This window comes from Podarcis cretensis, assembly GCF_951804945.1.
Source record: "Podarcis cretensis genome assembly, chromosome: 15".
NCBI classification, from domain to species: domain Eukaryota; kingdom Metazoa; phylum Chordata; class Lepidosauria; order Squamata; family Lacertidae; genus Podarcis; species Podarcis cretensis.
This window is the reverse complement of record NC_137185.1, coordinates 33,294,574-33,312,037: the sequence shown is the minus strand read 5'-3', so window position 1 is coordinate 33,312,037 and position 17,464 is coordinate 33,294,574. Positions and strand designations below refer to the sequence as shown.

The following is a 17,464-nucleotide window of genomic DNA, read 5'->3' as shown; positions in this document are numbered from 1 at the left end:
CAAATTGTAAAAGAGATGGAGAGAGAGAGAGACAGAGAAACAGAGATAGACACTGCACTCTATTTTCTTAGAAGCACAAGGGAAAAATATGTATTTGCTATGTAATACTCTAGGGCTGACAGAAGCATAGCTAAAGAATCTTTGATGAAGGATACAGAGGGGGTGGGGTGGCAATTAAGACACAGCAAGGTAGTGCAAGTCTCAGCCCAGGTAATTCAAAGTGATAGGTCAGATTAGATCAGAGAAGAAATGAGTAAGAGAAAGTATGGACTTACAATAAATCAGCCCTGCCTCAGAACCAAGATCACTACTATGGTACATGACACAGAATGCTCACTATAACAAGGAAACCATAAGGTGAAGGATGAATGTAGGTGATCATTCCACATTTTTTGCAGAAACCACTCAAACCTGTTTATCACTCAAATCTTGCACAGGTGGAGGACTAGGTTAATGCATGCTGGGGTAAAACATCTGTGTCCCCCATGTACTGGACTCCAATCCATCAGTGCAAGGCCAGAGAAGGTGGGGTGGGCTCCAGTCTAGCAACATCTGACAGTCTACAGGCTCCCTATCTCTGAATTAGGAGTCACGAAAAGATTCATGTTAAGAAAACAGAAAATGAAGATCTGATTACATGGGTCAAATAATCCACAAAATACCATATTTTTCGCCCCATAGGACGTACTGGCCCATAGGACGCACCAAGTTTTTTTGGGGGGAAATAAAGAAAAAAAGATTTACCGGTATTTCCCCCCCCCCCAGGTGCTTGTGGGGCCGGCAGCGGGGAGAAGCGCTCTTCTCCCCGCCGCCCGCCTGCAGAACAGGTCCAGGGACAGCGGGAAGACGCGCTGCGCCTCCCAGCTGTCCCCGGAGCTTGCGGGGCTGGCGGCGAGGAGAAGCACGCGTCTCCCCACCGTCAGCCTCCAAACCACATCGGGAGACAGCAGGATGGCGGCGTTCCGCCTCCCCGCTGTCCCCCGACCTTGTGGGGCTGGTGCTGCGGCTCTCCTGAAGCCTGGAGAGCGAGAGGGGTCGGTGCGCACCAACCCCTCTGCTCTCCAGGCTTCAGCGAAAGCCTGCATTCACCCCATAGGACGCACACACATTTCCCCTTCATTTTTGGAGGGGAAAAATTGCGTCCTATAGGGCAAAAAATACGGTACTTGCAAAAGTACAGGAGATTTAGGAGTTGATATGAGGATGCTCAGAAAGCAGATACTGTAGACACTTTTACTGAACACAGCAAACATTAAACGAGCTGCTGGGATTCTGTTTGCCATGTAACATAGGATTGTTGGATGCAACACATAGGCTTTTAAAAGAACTCTGTGGTTGCAAAAGGTTTCCCCTGCACTGGTCCTTTCTTCTCTTCCATTTACTTAAGCCCGCAGGACTCATTTTGTTCCATGACTGCCTGGGGAGAAGGCAGGAGGATAAAGCACTAATAATATATTCTGTTGAGGTTGCTGACCTGTTAGGTACATGGAATCTCCAGGTTGCAATCATAACATTCTATCATGGATCATTTGACAACTTCTGGAACGCTGGCCATTTGAATTCAAAGAATGGATTAGGCCTCCTGAACATAAAGCAGATTCTGTCCTCTGTAATGATGACCTAATCTGGTCATATTCAGAGAGAAGCACTTCCTCCATATAAGCCTAGAACAGGCTGAATGCTGGATTACTTTGATCAAGGAAACATATTATCCTGTACTTGGATTCAGGGGCCCAGTGTGCATTTAGCACCAAGCGGATTTATGACTTAGCACAAATGAGTGGGTTCTTGGAGTAAAAAATGATGGCCACTGTGCTCCTTCCTTGGTTCTGCAGCACTGCTATGGGCTAAGCCATGTCTGAACCCAGGTTTGTGGTTTGTCTCCCCCAAAATGCTCCAAGGTAAAGGATAGTTGTTCTAGAATAGTCATACACTAATCTTAAACACAGTGAAAATTTTGTGAGACATACTTTGTGAATAACCAGCTGCACTAATCAGTTACATTGCCTCAGTCTCATTACCATATGGATCACAGACCAGCAAGGGTGTGTGTACAGGATCCTCAGCTTCTGAAATGTATTTCTCAAAAGTGATAAACAATTATGAATGATAAACTGTTTTGTTATGGGGAGAATCAACTATGATCCATTTTTCTAGATTTGAACATTTATGAATTGTCTGATTTTATAACCTATCGGACCCTTTATTAATTCTAAAATCACAATAATCAACTGATATACATATCACTTTCCAAGAACAGGCAAAATTAGTTATAAGACAACAGTCTTCATAACCCTAAGAATTCAGTCTGTTGTCCTTTGCTAGAGAGAGGCTAGATAACATGTAGGAAGAGAATTATAGTATTCCACTGGATATTTTGTGTCTCATTCTACTTTGCAATCATGGTGACCATCCTCATCTTTCAATTTCTCAGTTTCAGATCAGATCAGCATGCAAGCATTACACATAAGAATGTTTCTAGTTTTAAAATGCACAACTGGATCAAGGATAACATGCACTCAGATTTTTTTTATAAAAACCCCCGAAAAAACCATGAAGCCTGCAGATTAATGGCACACATTTTAAGGTGTTTTAACTTGATGTGCCTGATATGTACATTCATCATATGATAGAGATAAAACTATGTGTATTACATCCAATGAACCAATACGGCTATAGCAAAAGAAAGGAAATCAATTGTGAAACATGGAATGTCTCCTGCTGGGGGTTACAGTGGTGAGATCTATAAAAGCGCAAGAGGCACCTTTGGATAACATCTGTATTAGAATTGCAAATTGTATTTTGGGGTAATGAGTTTGCTACTCATCATTTCTAGGGCTGCTTGGGGAACTGACAAATGCGAAAGGCAAACAAGCACTCATCACAAATGGGAGGAGAGGTGGCTTTCAGAAATCTTCCAGGGTTAAATGCATTTTGCTGGGACACCTATTCAACTTAATGCATTAAGGAAACCATGGGACTCTCAATTTCCAAACATATTCTGCAACCTATTCTCACTCCCCCTGCTGAGTTTGCTTCTTGTTCCCTGAAACATTTCCTCAGCTTTGAAAAAGAATGGCATTAAAATAGTAGCCAAAAAATGTGATGTTGTTAATCCCAGATCGCAACATCACTATTGGCAATATAAATGGAAAATCTGGGTTCAAAAGTAAGAACTGTGTGACAGAAGAGCAATGATTATAAGACCATCTGTCTATTGCATTTATATTCCACCTTTCCTTCAGAACTCAAAGTGGTGTACTTGGTTTTTCCCCTCCTCATTTTATCCTAACAACAACCCTGTGAGGTAGGTTAAGCTGAGACACTATGACTGGCTGAGCAGGGATCTGAACTCCTGTCTCCAACACTCTAACCCATGAGTAGGCAAACTAAGGCCTGGGGGCCGGATCCGGCCTAATCGCCTTCTCAATCCGGCCCGCGGATGGTCCAGGAATCAGCGTGTTTTTACATGAGTAGAATGCGTCCTTTTATTTAAAATGCATCTCTGGGTTATTTGTGGGGCAAAGGAATTCGTTCATTTCCCCCTCCCCCCCCAAAAAAAAATATAGTCCAGCCCCCCAAAAGATCTGAGGGACAGTGGACCAGCCCCCTGCTGAAAAAGTTTGCTGACCCCTGCTCTAACCATTACACCACTAAATCACACTGACTAACCTCTACTTCTGTACATTTTCTTTCCTTTCTTTTCATGACACTGTTTATTTAGATGTGGTAAGAAGGTACAAAAGAATGAATTTGTTTCTATCCTTCCAATAATAACAGTATTACAGAGGAAGGTCAACCACTTGCTTTATCAGGCACACCACTGGTTAATAATAGTTTACAGTGGTCAGTTTCCTCAATCAGAGCTGTGTGTTCTAAGTTGGCTGAAGTTCTATGGGCTGCAGTCTTTCTCTCACAAACACTAAGAATTTAATGCAAGGTAGCAGATCTGCTTATGCTCTCTCTTGAATTGTTATGAATAACACAAATTTTATAAAGACGTTTTAAATCTCAAGTGCTCTGTGTAACATGAACAGCAAAGTGCATCTACAAGATTTTGTGATTTCTTTAAATTTCATGTTTTATTGGTTATGCTTATCAGTAAGAAATGAGATCAAAGAGCTGGGGAGTTGGGAAAGGTCTGCTTCACTCCACATTGCACATAACCACATTTTTTCAAATGCTAGCCCTGCTCTAAGGAAAGCGAATGAAATGAACAGACACCAAGGTTGGTAAATGCATAAAACTTTTACTCTCAGGGTTGTTGGTCCCAAGTTGGGCAAAAAGATTCCTGCATAGCAGGGTGGGGTGGTGTGAACTAGATGACTCTCATGGTCCCTCTTCCACCTCTAAAATTCAATGATTCTATGTTATTGCTGCAACAGAGCTAACGCTGCCACCCTGCTGTAAGGTTATGATGGCCTGTTATTAGTGTTGGCCTACACCTACAGCTTCCTTCATTTTTCCTCTACCTCAGTATCACTAAGGCTACACATACAGTATCATCAAAATGTATTTTACACCATATGTAGAAAAATAATGCTACCTGCAAATATTGAGCAAAATCCAGTAGTACCTCTGGTTAAGTACTTAATTCATTCCGGAGGTCCGTTCTTAACCTGAAACTGTTCTCAACCTGAAGCACCACTTTAGCTAATGGGGCCTCCCGCTGCCGCCGCGTCGCCGCTGCACGCTTTCTGTTCTCATCCTGAAGCAAAGGACTATTTCTGGGTTAGCGTAGTCTGTAACCTGAAGCGTATGTAACCCGAGGTACCACTGTACTTGCATTTATTGTTTTGCTTTAGAGATAAGGAACATTTAAGAAATTTGCTGAATCAGAACAAAGGCCTATCCAGCATCCTGTTTCAACAGTGGCCAGAGGCCTATGAGAAGCCCACGTACAGTATATGAGCTCAATAGCCATCTTCTGAAGCTCTAACCTCCAGCCCCCTGAAATCCTGTCCAGCCCTTCTTCTGGTTCCTCAGGTTTCAAAGTCTATCTTAGAAATCTTTTCTAAGGTCCAACTTTTCTCTCTTTTTCATTGAAACATTTGAGTCTGAATTCCACACTTTATACCAAATTCCATCTAGATAATAGGGGAATGTGTCATCAATTCCACACAAAGTCTTATTCTTCACAAAGAGCAGGGCATCCTTGGCTTAGTCACCTGCTTTGCTTTCAAGTAAGCATTTAATGTATTCTAATGCCCGCAGCTCATGCAATTTGTAATGCCACGATCTCTGTAATCCCTGTAATTAGAATAGTATAATTACGTATCTGATTGCTCCCGTCCTGCAGTCCTGACAGCTGTGATTGCTTAGATCTCCACATTACTTTTTGGGGGATTTCCCCCCTCAAACCCTTCCCACCCAGCTGAGGAAATTAGTTCTGCAGGCAGAATCCTGCTTTCTCCAAACACTGATTTGTTTAACCAACATTGGTACAAATGGCTTTGTAATTAAAGCATTTTGGTTAATGTGAGGAGTGGAATACCCATAACAAAGGCAACTGAAATTAAGCAGGCAAGAACAAACACAGAGCTTTTCCAACCATGAAGCACAATTACCAGGGGCTAAAAAGCAGTTAGTAGAGACTTAGCACCAGCTTTTCCTTTTCAAATACATTAATACCTTACAAATGATACTCTTCAATTACACCCTAATTCTCGAGTAAAATGGAGCAAATCAGCACAGCATTCAAAAAATAGTCATTTTATATTTCAGCACACACACACAAAGTAGCCAGCTCTCACATTTTCCAACTTGTTTAGTTCTGAACTAAGTGTACATATGCAATACAGCTGTCTTTGCTTTCTGTAGTACAGCTTCAAAACACTGTCATGACTAAATGGTTACTAGAACCGCAATCTCTAGGGTCTTAGTCCAACACTGTAACCTCTACAGCACACTGGCACTTTTTGTGATCAATTGACATTCCTGGCCGCCTTGAAAAGTTCAGATTGCATCTGAGCCTTGCAAATATCTGTTTTAGTTTGTTTGCCTTTCCTGCTCATATTGTAATTCTTTTTACAAAGCCATCCTATTTAAAGGCTATTGCTTCTAGAGCTAAATTAGATGACATATACAAGCAGCCATTTCATCAGAAAGAGTGCAAGTCCTCTCCATAAACTCTGTTGAAACACCAGCTCCATCAGGCTCCCTGCTAAAGTGTCATCAATCTGCAGCCATTCCATCAGACTATAGCAAAGGGAGAGTTAAGACTGCAGGACCCATAGAGTTTGAGGGAATACCAGAAACCTTTGGCTCCTACCTTGCAATTCATTCCATTCCCACTGATCATAAAAAGAACTTGTTAAAATACCTAGTGCCTAAATATGCTCTTTTCCTCCCTCCCAACCCAGTTTATGTATTTAGATTGCAAATTTCATGGAATTGACTGTCTTACCATTGGCATTTGTAAGCAACTCTGGAAGCCTTTTTTGGCTGAAGAACAGGGCAAAAACGCTTTGAAGGAATGGATGATTACCAAGAGTTCAGATGTTCCCATTCCTTTGGATTTGCAGTATTATCCCTTCTTACATGTTTTTCCTGAAACTTGTTCCTGGAATTAGTCAATTGCACTGACTTAAATATAGTAAGGATTTGATTCCTCCTTCTCTGTGAGAGCCTCCATTTGTTACGCCACTTCCTCAGAGGGATGTTAGCAGCTAAACTTTGTCATGATAGGCCATTTGAATAGCTACAGCTTTTCTAAAGGCTTAAGCTACATACAATTTGTCATTATATAATTGTGCCTACTTTTAAAGTGTCTATAACCAACAAAGGCAACTAGCCATGATGGCTATCCTCTGCCTCCCCTGTTGGAGGGAGCACTGCTTCTGAAAAGCAGCAATGCTTCTGAAAAGCACTTGCTGGAAGCCACAGACTCACAAACGTGTTTCACAAGGACCCCTTCCTTCCCTCTGCCCCAATACCTGAGGGTCATCACGTCTCTCCAGGGATTTGGCCAGAACCAAGTATATGTTGGGGAAAGGCTCCCTCGCTGCAAAGAAAATGGAGCAATCAGCACGCGCCTGGCTCCCAGCCATGCTAGCAGCAGTCTGGCACATGAGGGTGGGGGAGATGGGAAGGAAGCATTCCGATAGTATAGGGCACTCAATTGACATTTCTACCTACCTGAACTCTGAGCCTTTCCGTCTTTGTTCTGGCATGCCTCTCTCCTAAGGAAGATGCAAGCTGTTGGGGGAAGCCACTGGTGGGGTGAGTGTTTCTATGATTCCCAAATGTTTCAGAAGCATCTTTTTGTTCCTTTAGCTGCTTGATATAATCATAATATGGCATGGTTGGAAGGGATCCCAAGGGTCATCTAGTCCAACCCCCGGCAATGCAAGGATCCTGCCCAGAGCCAGCCCTGGCTGGGTTCCAAACTTCAGCCTTCTGGTTACCATTGCAATTCTGCATGGTGTGGAGTGGGGGTCACCAACCTATGGCCCGGGGGCCAGTTAAGGCCTGAGGGACGCCTTTATCCGGCCTGCGGCGCCCCCTGCTGCCGCCCACGGCCACCCATTCTTAGCTGCGCAGCACAGCGTGGGGACGTTTTCTAGTGCACATCCGGGTCGGATGAGGCCCGTGCGCATGTGCACAAGCTATTTCCGGTGCTCCTCCAACCCGGACGTGCACTGGAAATAGCGTGTGCGCGTGTGTACGGGCGCACGCTCCCCCGCCCTCTGTGCGATCGTTGCTCGAGAAACCAGCCCGAGGCAAGGAAAGCTTGGAGACAGCGTGGGGACGTTTTCTAGTGCACATCCGGGTCGGATGAGGCCCGTGCGCATGTGCACAAGCTATTTCCGGTGCTCCTCCAACCCGGACGTGCACTGGAAATAGCGTGTGCGCGTGTGTACGGGCGCACGCTCCCCCGCCCTCTGTGCGATCGTTGCTCGAGAAACCAGCCCGAGGCAAGGAAAGCTTGGAGACCCCTGGTGTGGAGAAAGGGTAGAGAGAAATGTGTCGCTTACACTCTCATAACACTGATATGAGATCCACACTATGCAGACCTTTCAATAACTAAAGTATAAAGGGCAGTTACATGGAGGGTGGAGCAAGCTTGTTTTCTCCTGTTCCAGAGGCCTTTAGGCCCTGAAGCAGTGACTCTCCTTCCTTGAAGGTTTTTAAGCAGTGCTTGGATGGCCATCAGCCATGGATCATCTAGTTGACCCTCGGGGGCCTTTTCTAACTCTACAATTATATGATGGTATGTTTTAAAGAGCATCCAAGGCGCCTGTAAAGCACATGACTTTCCCCAAAATGATTCATGCCATTGTGGCTTCCCTCTCAGACCTACAATCCCCAGAATCCCGAACAAACTACAATTCCCAGGATCATCTGGAAGAAGACATCTGGTTTTTAAAACAGGGATGGAGAACCTACAGTAACAGTATGGTTACAGGGAGCAGTGTGTATAAAACATTGAATGTAATAACTATTACATTGTATTACAAGGTAATTGTATCAGAATTATTATGGGAATGTTAAGGAGGGAGGGGGGAAAGAGAGATTGTGGAATCCTGGTGGTGAGTGATGATTGGATGAGGATTTGAAAGGGAGTTTGAATGCGAGTCAGTTGAGAGTCAGTTGAGAGCAATGGGTTCTGGAGTGGGTGGTTGGGCAACTAACTATTCAGTTTAGGATCAGTAGTCTAGTCATCATTTCTGTAATAAAGCAGCATGTAAGATAAAGAGAATTTGGGGCCATAAGCTCAGGTACACACATCATCCTACAATCATTTAGTGAATCATCCATACAGCCTCCTTTAGCGAGGGTGCAGTACCTAGGGTCTGGACAAAACATTGATATTTTTCACTCTTTTCTAATTTCATAGGTTTATGTTCTGATTCTAATGATGTAATAGGGGTGGGGCTCTATAAATACTAGGAGCTGCCACATACTCCTTTTCTTCTTTAAAAAAATTATAATTTCCCCTTGTTTTCAAAAGCACATGCATTGTCTCTTTCTTCAGGTTCTTCAGTTACATTTGTTGTGAGACACTGGTGTTATATACTGGGAAGAAAAGAGGGGACCAGCATTCAGATTTAAGACGCATTTCTGCACCTGGAGGACATGCTGCCATCTTCATGCAAAGAGCAAATGTGGCCTTCAATGATTGTGAATTGCTACTTGCCATCTTGTGCAACAAAATCATTTATAAAGTACTCTAGTGCCAGCAACAAGAAAACTGACTGATATGTTATAATATAGCAATCATGACATCATCACAAGAATTGCTAAAATGTGAATCAGATGTTAAACTGGGCCTTCCAGACAACCCAATGAACATTTTCACTTGTCTGTCTCTCAGACTTGTAATCCCCTTTAACTATTTGGTTCATGCAAGTAGTCAACTCTTTCAGCAAACTAGTCTCTTACCCTAGAGGTTTTCTCTTTCTCCTCAGTTCCTATTTCTCTCAGGTACCAGGGCAAACAACTTAAAGAATATATTATCCCCAGTGGTGATACTGAACACATGCCTGGTGGTGCCCCATTGCCAAGAGCAGACCTCTTTAAATATAATTTCCACCCCAAAAACAGCCACAGTAACATTTATTGGGCCCTTTAGAATGGGGCTACCTTCCTGGAAGTTCTGGGTCCACAGCTGGGCTTGTTTTTCTTGTTGTTTTGCTTCAATGCTAATTAAAGGGAAGGAATAAGAAATAGAAAATGAGTAAGAGCTGTAGTGAATTCAAAAGATTTTGATCAATGGTAGTTCTCAGGTATCAACATCTTTAGCAGAACTGCCCACATTTTCAGATATTTGTTTGCAATCATTGAGACCATAAACTTGCTTCTGCAAAGGGTACTAAATTGTGCATCGCAGAATATGTCTATGAATATTATTGGGACAAAAGTGCAGACACATAGCTCAACAAAGAAAAAGGGAGACAGAATGTAAGATTAGAGAGGTACACAGAAAGAATGCGTTTTCAGGAAGAAATGTATTGTGTTTTAATGGATATTAGGATTCTAACGAAAGTTATTGATCAGTAATAAAGAAAAAAGGAAAATATTTGATAACTTGCTAGATGAAAATGGGAATTAGCCCCAAAGATTCACAGTAGTGTTTTAACTATGGTACTATTTTGTTCCACATCATGTACTGAATAATTGCTCCCTAGACCTATGGAGATATTCCTTAGTTCAGAGCAGGATCTATTTCTTCTTCTTTGCTATTAGAGGTGAGAAAGACCTGCAGTGATAGATTAGGCAGGTCTTCCTGTGGGCTACTCTTTGATGGTTTCAGTTAAAAAAGGACTTCTGACATTCTTTAACTACACAAGGGAAAAGGGCAGTTTTATGCCCAGACAATGCAACTCCTAAGGGAATCAAGACTAAAGTTAACTGCTTCATGATGGCCTGATCTGCTCAAGGAGCTCCCACTGGCTCTTCAAGCTACAAAATTGAAGAGGTTAGTCAGTTTTGCCCTGCACAGAGGAGCAGGAAAAATACCATTGGAGATAATTCTCTGCATAAATGATCTAAGCAGAGAGGGACAGCACCTGATCCCCCAAACCCCCATTGCTGGATCATTGTTGCTGCCCATAACCCTTAGCAAGTTCCCAAGAGAAAGGAGATGTATCAGCTTGGGCTGCTCACTCTTTTAAACTCCCTGTTCATTAACTCCACCCAACCTCATTAATCAAAGCTGGAATAAAATGAGCCCTAGAGAATGCAGAGTTTCCCCCTCTGTTTCCAAGCTGCTTTAATTACATTCTCAGTGGGAGGGTTTCTTACACACACAGGCTCACTACTGGCCCACTGCCTTACAGGGATTTGGAGACACTGGCCACAGAGCCTCAGGTCATGACCTGGCCAGAGTAAAATAGACATCTTGACCTCTTTTTTGTGTCCACTTGACAAGTACATGTGCGTTTTCATAGCTCTGAAGTACCCAAGATGACAGAGAAAAGAGAGTCAATTAGTTGTTTCATCTATTCTCATTCAGTGCATTTTGGAGACCTCACTTCAGTACAAAGCGGCAGAACCCAATAGCAACCCTACAAAGCCAGATGGTACCAATTCATTTTTGCTAACAGCTATTATATCAGCCCTGACTGCTGAGGTCTGTATTAACACAAACACAATTAATGATATGCAATTACTGCTTTTCCAGATTGCAAGGAGTCACTAATAGGAATAGATGCTTATTTATTTGTGGTAAGGGGTGTTAAAAGTGACGTATAACCTCTGTTCAACTTAAGGCAGAGGTGGGGAACCTGCGGCCCTGCAAATGTTGTTGGACTCAAGCTCCCGTCAGTCCAAGGCAGCAAGGCCAATGGTCAGAAATGATGGGATTGTAGTCCAACTACATATGCTGCAGAGTCATAGGTTTCCCACCACTAAATTAAAGTGTGTGCAAGCTCTTGAGATTCATAATCTTCTCCAGACTAAACTGTCTGAAATTCTAAATTTGAACTTGAATAAAGTTCAAAACTATGTAAGGTCACACACCCACACCATACATTTAAAGCACATGGCTTATCCCATATAATCCTGGGAATTGCAATTAAAGGGGCTGAGAACTGTAGCTCTGTAAGGGGTACACTACAGTTCCCAGGATTCTTTTACAAAAGTCATGTGCTTTAAATGTATGGTGTAGATGTGATGTAAGAATTTTACATTTTCTGAAACTAGGATGGTAACTATGTTTTATAGCAACGTAGCACATTCTTCAAATGTGGTCATGGAAATCTTCTTCAGTCCAATAAATGTGGCAGGGATTTCCACCAGAAAGAAAATTACACAAAAAAAATATTTATGTTACTCTTTTGTATTTATGTAATATTTTCTAAATATACTGTTGGGCCTCAGGAGTCTGCTCCAGGTGTTTGGTGCAAAGATACAGGTAAGCTGATTTTCAGCACAGGAGGGATATGGTCAGGACCAGTTCAAAAGTACACAAATCAGGACCCAAGGAGCCATCTGCACTGCTATTCCCACTGGCCTGGAAAATTGCTCAGACTAAAAAGCAGCTTCTGAGGCCCAAGTTTTGTAATAAATGGCTGTTCCAAATTAGTCTACTATATTCAGGCTGATGGGTACTGCAGCCTAGATGGTGCCCTTGATCCCTCCCCAGCCAAGGCTGGCCTTAGGACGGCTAACAAGCAATAATAAAAACAAGTTGAATGATTACAACTTAAAAACAACATTAAAATACAACATTAAAATATTGAAACATAAAAATATTAAAATGTAGCCTCATCGCAGGAGGAGAAAGGAAAAGAAAAAAGAGAGGGAGGGAATCAAATTGGCTCCAAACCAAAGGCCAGGCGGAACAACTCTGTCTTACAGGCGCTGCGGAAAGAAATCAGATCCTGCAGGGCCCTGGTTTCATGAGGCAGAGCGTTCCACCAGGCCGGAGCCAGAGTTGAAAAGGCGCTGGCTCTGGTTGAAGCTAATCTAACTTCTTTAGGGCCCGGGACCACTAGGGTGTTGCTATTTATGGGCCTTGAGGCTCTCCATGGGGCATACTGGGAGAGGCAGTCCCATAGGTACAAGGGTCCTAGGCCGTGAAGGGCTTTAAAGGTCAAAAGCAGCACCTTAAATCTGACCTTATACTCCACCAGGAGCCAGTGCAGCTGGAAAAGCACTGGGTGAATATGCTCCCATGGCAGAGACCCCGTGAGGAACCTCGCTGCAGCATTCTGCACCCACTGAAGTTTCTGGGACAGCTTCAAGGGCAGCCCCGCGTAGAGCGAATTACAGTAGGTCAAGCCTGGAGGTGACCGTCGCATGGATCACTGTGGCCAGGTCAGGGCAGGAAAGGTAAGGGACCAACTGGTACAGGACATCAAGACACCAGAGCCTGGTTTATGAATGCACCCCTCCTGCCCTTCCCTTACAATAAATACATTTGTTCCATAGGCTCTGGCAAGACATTCTACAACCATGAAGTGGTATGAAGGAAATAGTTTCCTAAATTTCATGGATTATGCACCAAGCTGCTCTCCAGGCTCAAAACCAGAAGGGATTTGAGGTGGGAGAAGAGAGCAGTTCAAGAATTACTTTGGGCCAAACTACACGTGATGGGACGCAGGTGGCGCTGTGGGTTAAAGCCTCAGCGCCTAGGACTTGCCGATCGAAAGGTCGGCGGTTCGAATCCCTGCGGCGGGGTGCGCTCCCGCTGCTCGGTCCCAGCGCCTGCCAACCTAGCAGTTCGAAAGCACCTCCGGGTGCAAATAGATAAATAGGGACCGCTTACCAGCGGGAAGGTAAACGGCGTTTCCGTGTGCGGCTCTGGCTCGCCAGATGCAGCTTTGTCACGCTGGCCACGTGACCCGGAAGTGTCTCCGGACAGCGCTGGCCCCTGGCCTCTTGAGTGAGATGGGCGCACAACCCCAGAGTCTGTCAAGACTGGCCCGTACGGGCAGGGGTACCTTTACCTTTACCTTTACACGTGATGTGAGAAATCAGTGTTTAGGTGCCTAACAGTTTTTTTAAAAAACTTAAAAGCAACCATATGAACAAACTGGATTAAGGTAGTGGTGCTGTCAGTCTGTGCTATTTTTTTTAATTACACACTCCACAGGGAAGAAAATATACCTTTGTTGTTTCTGTCTTTTTTACCCAGCAAGACCATTATAGCAATCTCAAAGGGTGATATTGGGCAATATATTTTTATTTATTACTTACTTGGAGAAATAAGTAAGGGAGGCAAAACTACACATTCTCAGTCCTGTGGCCCCAAGCCATACCCAGTTACTTTTAAGCTTTGCTTTTTTTAAAAAAAGTATTTGGAGGTCTGAAAATAGATATCCCACATCATGTGTACTTTGGCCCCAGCTTGCTGTAAATCAGTAGTAAAAATCAGATAAACCCTCACAAAATGTGTGGGCCTTCCCTCCACCACTCTCTGAAAAAAAGGAAGGAAACTTAATTTGAGGTCCCCTTTGGCCTATGCTGCATTCAGATATTTCACTTCTGAATGCTTTAAACTAGAAAGGGCAAGAAAGAGAAGCTCAGAGCTGCTAGCTTCTATTTTTATATAGCACTACTTTGAATTTCTCAATAAATCTTCTTTTCACAGGGTTTCCCTGGCAGTGGACAAGGTAGGCACAAGGTTACCAGAAGCAGAAAAATATGCAATCAAATGCATACAAATCCCTCATTGAGGGGATCAATAGGCCAGCAGGCAGGCGGGCACGCAGCCAAGCTAGCTCTCCTTCAGAAAAGAGCAAAATAGCAGAAAATACTGTTTTAGGCTGCAATTCTATACACACTTACTTGGAAGTAAGCGCTACTGAACTCAATGAAACTTACTTGTGGGCAGACATGTATTGGATTGCACTGTATCTTTCAAAATGAGCTGCTCCCAGATTTCTTCTATTTTCTTGAGAAGTGGGTTAAAGCTATAAATGGTAGGTAGGAAGTGAGGAAGGCTGCAGTCTTCCCTGTCTGCAAACTCCATATACTGCAACAAATTAGCACTGCGGTCAAAGGATGCCTGCATTTCAGAGCAATTACTATGCAAGATTGTAGCTGTACTGTCTCAGGTGTAAAAAGTTAAAATATGCAAATACTTCTCCATCCCCTGGCCAGTTATATTTCTGATTTTGAAACTTCTTATTTTTATGAAGACATTCTGAGCATATGATCTGTTCCATGCATTCCTACATCCAAATGTAGATCAGTAAGAGGAATTGTCTGCATGATTTGATTAGAAAGGGAGATGGGATTTGCATAAATAAATAAATAAATAAATACCCCCCCTTCCCTTTCAAGGTACCCAGCCACGACCTCTTTCAAAATACTCTATTTCATTACGCCTGCCCAGTTTAGTTTTATGTCCCTTTCCCTACCCCTCAACATCTCTACACTGGTACAAAATCACCTTGCTTGCTTTCAGAGAATATATTAATCAGAGATTCTCCATTTCTCACTGAACCTGCCTCAACAATTCTTAGTTCTCAGGAGTAATCTTCTGCCATCTCCTTCTACCAGCAATTTTAAAGATCTGATCACAAGCTAAAGTGATCATAATTTGCATTGGGGTAATACATTTAAGTGCTTACCATATTTTGTTACATATAAGTAAACTTTTTGTTTGTCAAGCACAGGCAAGGTTTTCTTGATTCATTTGAGATTTTGCACTGATCTAAGAAATGGTGAGAGAGAAATATGGCAAAACCTTAGGAAGTTTCAGAGGGACACAGTTCAATGCATGAAAAACTGAGAAAATGTAAAGTTTTTCTACAGAACACTTCTGTTGTAGGAATGGCAGTGTCAGTGTGTGAGTTTGGCTCATCACAGTCCACCCAGCTCCAATATTATCATTATTACTACAGAGATCTTTTGTTACAGACACCACAGATCCCCTCATTACAATAACCCCACACACATCAAGCTAATGAGAGGCTATGTAATAGGAAAGCTGTGTGTGGCACCCTGCATGCCCATGTGTGTGTTCTGGGATGTGAAAGAGAATTACTCCACTATCTATAGCCCGCTTAGCACCTGCTCTTCTGTCCGTTGGGGCAGGCTGGCCTAAGGTGTTACTGAGACCTCTGGGAGAAGGCTCAGCTGGGGCTGCAGTTGGTAAAAGGGTCTGCAGAGAAGAGAAGCAAGAACCAGAATCTGTTACACTTAAGTATGACAACAGAGAACGATAAATTTGAAACAGATGCTCTTCAAATGAGCTGTCTGCCAACAAAGTGATTGCTAAGAGACTTCCAGGAGGAAGTCTCTGAGAGTCTATCCAAGTTTAACATAAGTTTATTATTATACAAACTATTCAAGCTGCAATCAGGACAGTTCTTTCCCTATTCTCTCCCAGAGGGCCATAGACATGGCAATTAAAAATAAGGAAAAAGCCTTCCAGGGAAAACCTTGGAATAGATCATGACACCTAAATGGGAGCTGATGAACTGTAGCACTGCTTAACTTGATCTATCAGCCAGTTCAATACTGTTTTATTATGAAGAACTGTTTCTGTGTTGCCCAAGTTTGAAACACACAATCATAGTACTATTTGTTAGACCAGGAACTTGCTGAGCTCAAAAATATTTTAGAAATTGAGACTGTTTATACCTCTAACCAGTCCTTCCTTACCAACCACTGTTCTAAACCCACAAACACGATCCCTTCTCCCCACTACCCAAAAACCTTTTGCAGTTCCTGGCAGCACTCTGCCCCTCAACTTGCAACACAGATTCTGTCTTTCAGAATCTGCAGAATGCCTTCATAACCACAATGATAGGAGGAAGATATGTGAGGCACTGAAAGGAAGGATAATTGCTGGCAAAATCCAGTGAGCCTGCTTCAGCAGGAGCAGAGCTATGAAAAAATATGGTACCTGCTGACCACAAGTCAATGAGGTTCTTCTGTCATGAATAAAGGAGAAAGTGATGGGGAGAATACAGTCATACCTCATGTTACGCCCGCTTCATGTTACATTCTTTCAGGTTACATCCCGTGGCGGAAGGGTTACTTCCGGGTTTCGCCACTCGCGCAGAAGCGCAAAATGACATCATGCACATGCGCAGAAGTGGCAAATCGCAACCCGCGTGTGTACAGACGCGCCCCTGCGGGTTGTGCTCTTTCATGTTGCGAGCGGGCCTCCGGAACGGATCCCATTCGCAACCAGAGGTACCACTGTAATAAGGAAGTGGGAGCAACTGATGAGGCAGTATAGAAAGAAGCAATATGGGGTTCCCAGCTATGTCACGAGTCAATGGTGATTGCCGCCCGCTGCCCTCTGCAGACAGTGGGGAGGTTCAGGCAGGTTATGAGGCAAAAATCCTGGAAATGTTCTCCAGCGGGGTCTGGGGAGCTCACTGCATCCCACTGTGCTGCTCAAGCCTGTGTCTGCCAACTTGAAAGGCAGAAAAGGTGCAACCTGTGAGTGTGTCCCTACCATGGACGAGCCTCCATCTCTGGCATGATTTATGGTTGGTTCCTCCTTAATCTGGAATATTGGCGTTAATCAAGAGGCACTTCTAGACCAACATATGACAATGGGCTGCAATTAATCAGCTGCTGAAAGGACTAGGTTTTGCCCTTTGACAGTATTTGAATCTTTTTTTCTGAAGCTTGAGAATCCTTACAACAGCAGGGAAAGGAAGGGGGAGGACAAAGGTGCTTGGTGCTTTCATATGGTTTTCAAATGGCCTACTTTTTTCTTGTCCTCCCCTGTAAAATGAAAGAGACTTGTGTAGCTGTGGCTGTTAACGTGGAAAAGAGGCGGCTTTTGATTTATGCTCAACAAGGAATTTAACAAGCTTTTATTATGCCCTTCCCCCTCGACCGAGGTTGAATGGACTTTATTTAAAATTATCTTTGGATTGGATCACGAATATGATGGAACAATACAGAGCAAGAAGAATGAACAGCTCCCGAATAGATCTGGCAAGAGGCTGAATTTGATAAAAGATTTTGTTTTTAACTGTGTGCTGAGGATAAACTCCAGAGTGGAATTTTAATGGCAGAGACTGGGCATGTACTCTGTGAGTTATTT

General features: G+C 43.3%; 1 long non-coding RNA gene across 9 annotated transcripts in view; it reads right to left on the bottom strand.

The window, feature by feature from the left end:
* The window catches only part of LOC307203975, a 68,561-nt gene that overhangs the window by 39,815 nt on the left and 11,282 nt on the right, over positions 1-17,464 (bottom strand). For 6 of the 9 annotated variants that reach the window (XR_013833398.1, XR_013833399.1, XR_013833400.1 and 3 more), the window contains exons 2-5: positions 9,586-9,644; positions 7,138-7,275; positions 6,936-7,003; positions 6,407-6,562 (exon numbers count right to left, since the gene is read on the bottom strand). This is a non-coding gene — a long non-coding RNA (uncharacterized lncRNA). The remainder of the gene's footprint in view (positions 1-6,406; positions 6,563-6,935; positions 7,004-7,137; positions 7,276-9,585; positions 9,645-17,464) is intronic. The other 3 variants (XR_013833402.1, XR_013833406.1, XR_013833403.1) reach the window with 2 other exon arrangements.